Below are 6,266 nucleotides of genomic sequence, written 5' to 3'. Positions count from 1 at the left end.
AACTAAAAATGAACCTAAACTAAACTAAAACTAAGCCAAAACCTCAGTAAAACATATAACTAATTAGACAAAAACTATTAAAAAAAAGAAGAAAAAAAACTAACCGAAAGGGGGAGGAGGGCTACAGGGGGAGGAGGGCCGCAGGGGGAGGAGAGGCCGCAGGGGGAGGAGGGCAGCAGGGGAGGAGGGCCACAGGGGGAGGAGGGCACGATGAGGGGCGCGAGGAGGGCGGCGGCGGCGGCGGGGTGTGGCGGCGGCGCTAGGGTGGGGGCGGCGGCGGCGCTGGGGGTCGGGCAAGGCTGCGGTGAGGGAGAGTGGAGAGAGTGTAGAGAGTGGGAGAGAGGAGGGCGCGACGACCGTTATCGTTAGGTGTCCATCCACTTTGCCGTCTGCCGCAGACGACAAAGGAAGAGAAGGCAGACGACAAAGGGGTGGGGTGGGCGCGGGTGGGGTGGGGCAAAGAGGTGGGTGATGGCATCAGCTTTGCCGTATGCCTTCTCTTCCTTTGCCGTCTGTGGGCGGACGACAAAGAGGTGGCTGATGGCAAATAGGTATTTTGCCATCAGCCACCTCTTTGCCGTCTGTTTTCCTGAAGCTGATGGCAAATATGTTCTTTGTCGTCTGCTGGCTGATGGCAAAGATTTGGCAAACGACAAATAAAGGAATTCTAGTAGTGAGAGTGACCATATCACTCCCACCACTAGTAATGCGGGATCCTTGCTAGCACGACTAGAGTAGTTAACACAGTCCTGTCCCATAAAGGGGTATCGTGGTCGCACATGTAATCTTGGGATGGTTAGCTAGTATTGAATCTAATCCCATTTCCAAAACCAGTCACACAAAACCTTTTCGGTACACCACTTCTTTCTCAAGTGGCCATCTAGCTCAACAACATCAACCTCGGGCACTAGTGGCACCCAACGGGGTTTTCGTCAAACTTTTGTAATCACCTTAGTATTACCACCATCATGCATATGCTCATCCTATGTGTAGCACTACTATCTACTTGTCAACTTCTATCAGTGTAACCTTCATAGATGGTAAGGTCACGCTCAAATGCAAGTGCTCCACAGGAGTCGTTGGTAACACTGTACCGAGGGTGTACTGATTAATCATGACTATACGCATCAGAATAAAGTAATCAACATGTCATGCATAAAACATTTTATCAGACATGGTCAAAGGGCTGCTAGCCTTGATCAGCTAGGTATCCGGGGTATTCGAGGTGTTCGGGTCCAAGTCCTTCGTCAACCGCATGACTTATCGTCTTAATAGCAATAATAATAATAAGGACCACAACCCAAAACAGAGTAAAAACACACATAAAAAATGTTAACCTACTCTGTAAAATCCTATTAGTATTTGTCAAAATGTTTGTTTCTCGTTTTGGAATGAAAAAGTATTTCCAAAGTATTTTTAACACAAGTAAAACAAACTTAAACTAGGTTTTAAAATAAACTTGTGCATAAAAGTTGTTATAAAAATTCCATAAGCAACACTGTTAAATACTACATAATTTTACAAGAATTATGGGGGAAAAATATTTAAGTTTGGATAAATAATTAATCGTATGGATTTATTTTAGAAACCTAAAAAATAAAATCAAGGGAAAAGTCCAGCTCACTGGCATGGCTCAGCCAGTATCTAGGCCGGCCCACCCGGCCAACTGGCCAGCCAACCAGCCAGCCAAGGCACGCGCGTCGTCAGGTTTAAACCTGATGCACGGGGCCATGTGGCCAACGACTGCGGGGAGAGAGAGGGATGAGATGGCCGCTGACAGGTGGGTTCCCCCTGTCAGGGTCGTCTTCTACCTGTGGACAGAGAGGACGGAGAGCTCACCGACGGTAGCTCCGGGGCTCTCGATACACACGAGTATGGGAACAGACTCGTGGCTCCTCCGCCTACCACATTATGGCCGAAGGGACGACGAATGTGGCATGTGTCACCGGCTACGACAGAGCCACGGCGGAGACCCTTTGGAAGGCGTTGGGATCGGTGCTCCGAGTAGGGAGAAGAACGGGGGAGTGGTGGAGAAGGCTCGTGAGGCCTTTGCGGTCACAGGGGGAGTAAATGGGGCTGTGGAGCGTGCCTGTAGCCCGAGATTGAGGGAGCCCCGACGCGGTAGCGCCTCGGTCGATCTCTAGTACCGGGGCTCTCTTAGCTCAAATGGGGCACTGGGTGGTCGATTGGATGTAGGGAGGGGCTTGAGGTGCTGGGAGAGTCGGGGGTGGCCTATTTATGGACTAGCGACGAGTCACCCAGTGGTGACGCGCCCGTGGTTTTGCTGCAGCTACAGGAGAGGGAGAGAGGACTCGAGCGCAAAATCGTTGTTTGCTGATTTGGTTTAGGACCGAGCGACATCTTCAGGAGGAGAGGGAGAGAGGACTCGAGCGCAAAATCGTTGTTTGCTGATTTGGTTTAGGACCGAGCAAAATGTCCTTCTGGCCGCTTCGGCCGTGCATGGGCATCTGTTGCCAGGTGCAGATGAGAGGGGGGAAAGAGGGGCCCGACGCTGCCCTGGATGCGGTCATCAGTGTCGTTAAAGAGGGGCAACGAGGGGAGGCGAGAACCGGGCCGCACTGGTCCCCTGGGGCTCTGGGGCACCATGCAGCGCGTCCAAAGCGCAGTTTTGGCATGACATGCTGGCGCACTCTGGATCGTCTTGGCCATGTCCTACATGTCTGGGAGGTGGGGTAGGTGCCCTTTGGGGGCTAGGAACGGGAAAGGATCAAGCTGGCCAAGGGGAGAGAGTTAAAGTGGTTATGCCAGCCTTGGTTGAGGAGATAAAATGGAGATTTTGGCTCCCTCTCATTGAACCAGTGTCGGGCCTCTCGTCTGCGGTTGAGGAGGAGCACATGCCATCCGTGACATGAGTTTGGAGTGAAGGGAGTGAGTTTGGTTGTTGCTAGATGCTTTTTTACAAATATGGCAGAAGGTGTTTGATGCAAATTTGGGGAAGTTAACCTCCTCCAAATGCATTGAAAATTGACAGGATTTGGTTTGAGGCATAATTAGGAGACTCTACCAAATTTGAGCTCCATTGGACAAGTTTCACAATGTAAACTTGAAAATACCCACAAATGGGCTAATCTGCATTCTTGTGAGAAGATGTGAGTAAATCAATTCCCACAAATCCAATTCTTGGCATGATCCCCTTATTTCACGTATTGAGCACTCTCGCAAAGTTTGAGATCAAATGGACAAACTTTACAATGTAGAGTTGCTCCAACTTCATTCTGGACAGAGAGGGTGTCTGAATTATTTGGTGATTTAAATCACCTAGGAAGGAGGTGAAACTTGGCATGTTCACCAAATATAGCATGTGGGACATACTAGCATTTTCAGGGAATTTATTGAGAATATGTACTTTGGAAATACTTCAACAGATTAAAACAGAGAGAATTGGTTTTGAAAGGTTTGTTCAAATATTTTGAACAGGACAATGGGTTGAAACTCTTATGTTTGGAAAATATATGTCCTGTGAGTATTCCCAAGTTTTCTCAGATTTTTCTAAGGTTGCAAATATTTTTTTCACCCAGAAATACCATTTCTGGCCTTAGAAAAGGACATATAAATAAAATAGAAAAATAACTTCAAAAATAATTATTTAATGGTTTTGAAGAGTCATAATCAGATTAGAATCAAAATACAATCTTTGGGTGATGGTACTCCCTTAATTCAAGAACTTGAAGTGTAACCCCAAAGCAAGGTTTTGATTTGTCAAAAATAACTAAAAGGGATTTTTGTGGAAATATTATTTTGAAAACTGATTTTAAAAGATGTACTCACAAGCACACATACAACAATGACAAACAAGGCACTCATGGCATTCACTTAAATGTTTTTAATTTATACCAAATTTTGAATGAAAGACAACAAAAACAAAATGAGGTGGAAAACAGGGTGTGGTATACCTGTCCCCCTTACAAGAATCTCGTCCCCGAGATTCCTAAGTTAGGTAATAAAAAGGTACGCAAACTCGGATCTAAGGTAGTCTTCCCATTCCCATGTTGCCTCTAGTCCATGTGGTTGCTCCACTGGACCTTCAAGTACTTGATAGTACGGGTTCGGGTAAAACGCTTGGCTTCGTCCACAATGTGTACCAGTCTTTCGCGATATGTTATGTCCGGTTGAACGTCAATAGCTTGATGGTACATGTCCTTATAAAGATCTGAACGGCTTGGCACTTGAAGGCACCTCAGAAGTTGTGACACGTGGAAGACGTTGTGCACTCCCGAAAGTTATAGAGATAGGTCCAACTGGTAAGCAAGTTCTCCATGCCTGGTAGTGATCTTAAAACGTACAATGTACCTTGGAGCAAGATTCCCCTTGAGAGGCATGACGCGGAGGTACACGTGATCTCCAGCGTTAAGCTCCACCTCTCGATAGTGTGAATCCGTGTAGTTCTTTTGTCGTGACTTGGCAGACTTTAGGTGCTCTTTGACGAGCTGCACCTTCTCTTAGCTTCATGGAAAATGTCCGACCCAAAAATCAATCCTTCATGAGTCTCGGACCAGATGAGGGGAGTGTGGCACTCACATTTGTACAACACCTCAAATGGAGCCATGTGGAGACTAGACTGATAGTTGTTGTTGTGAGAGAACTTAGCAAAAGGTAGACAATTTTCCCATTTGGTTCCGTGTGCCAAGACACAAGTGTGGATCATGTCTACTAGTATCTGATTTACTATTTTCGTATGCCCGTCGGTCTGTCGGTGGAAGGCGGTGCTGAAGGAGAGCTTGGTTCCCAAGGCCTCTTAAAACTGCTTCCAGAATCTCAAAATGAATTGTGTGCCTCGGTCGGACACAATCTCCTTGGGAAGTCCATGGAGGCTCACAATACGCTCAATTTAGAGGCTGGCCAACTTGATTCCCTCATATTTGGTGCTGACATGAATGAAGTGGGCCACTTTGGTCAGATGATCGAGGACGACCCATATGGAGTCCTATCCCGTTCCTGACTTAGGCAGACCGGTGATGAAGTCCATACTGACTTCATCCCACTTCCATTCGGGCACCTCGAGAGTTTGTAGCACCCCAGCAGGTCGCAGGTGCTCAGCTTTGACTCGCTCGCATACGACCCACTTGACGACATATGAAGCTATTTCCCTCTTCATACCATGCCACCAGAATCTTTCTTTGATGTCTTGATACATCTTGGTCCCACCAAGGTGAATTGAGTATGGAGTGTCGTGGGCTTCTTGCAAGATTAGATTCTTGAGTTCAGCCTTGTTGGGTATGCATATGCGATTCCCAAACCACACAACTCTATGTTCATCCACTGAGAATCCTGGGGACTTGCCTTCCTTGATCTTCCTCTTATTGCCTTTGATGCTCTCGTGTCCCTTTTGGGGCTCTATAATATCGTCCATCAGCGCGGATTTGGCTTCGAGCTTCGCCAGGAATCCTTGTTTGACTAGCTCCAACCCGAAGGTTTCCAGCTCCTCATATAAAGCAGGTGGCATTTACTTGATCATGGCATTCAAGGTGCAAGCCTTTCGGCCTCTGCTACCATGTTGGCCTTACCGGGGTGTTATTGAATGCTGTGGTCGTAGTCCTTAGTCAACTCCAACCAACTTCGCTGCCTCATATTCAATTCCTTCTGGGTAAAAATATACTTCACACTCTTGTGGTTGGTGTATATTTCACATTGCTTCCCCAAAAGGTAATGCGGCCATGTCTTCAAGGCATGAACTACGGCCTCCAACTCGCGGTTGTGAGTGGCCTAGTTCTCTTCATGAGGGTGCAGTTGCCATTACAGATAAGCCATGACCCCACCATCTTGCATCAAAATGCTACCGAGCCCAATTCTTAATGCATCGCAGTATATCACAAACTCTTTGTTGATATCTGGAGTGGCCAATACTGGGGCAGTGGTTAACTATTTTTCAGTTCTTGGAAGCTTTCTTCGCACTCCAGCGTCCATTTGAACTTCTTGCCCTTCTTCAAGAGTTGAGTCATTGGTCAGGCGATGAGGGAGAATCCTTCCACGAACTTGCAGTAGTATCCCGCGAGTCCGAGGAAGCTTCTGACTTCTTTCACACCAATTGGAGACTCCCAGTTTGTTATCATAGTAATCTTGGCGGGATCGACTTCCAATCCATCTGCCGTCATGGTATGACCCAGAAATCCAACTTGGTGTAACCAAAATTCGCCCTTGCTGACTTTGGCATAAAGTTGATGCTCTCGAAGTTTTTCTAACACCATCCTCAAGTGTTGCTCATGCTCTTCTCCGGACATGGAGAAGATGAGTATGTCGTTGATGAA

The sequence above is a fragment of the Hordeum vulgare genome, chromosome 3H, assembly GCF_904849725.1.
Source record: "Hordeum vulgare subsp. vulgare chromosome 3H, MorexV3_pseudomolecules_assembly, whole genome shotgun sequence".
Classification (NCBI taxonomy): domain Eukaryota; kingdom Viridiplantae; phylum Streptophyta; class Magnoliopsida; order Poales; family Poaceae; genus Hordeum; species Hordeum vulgare.
Note: the sequence above shows the minus strand (reverse complement) of the source record.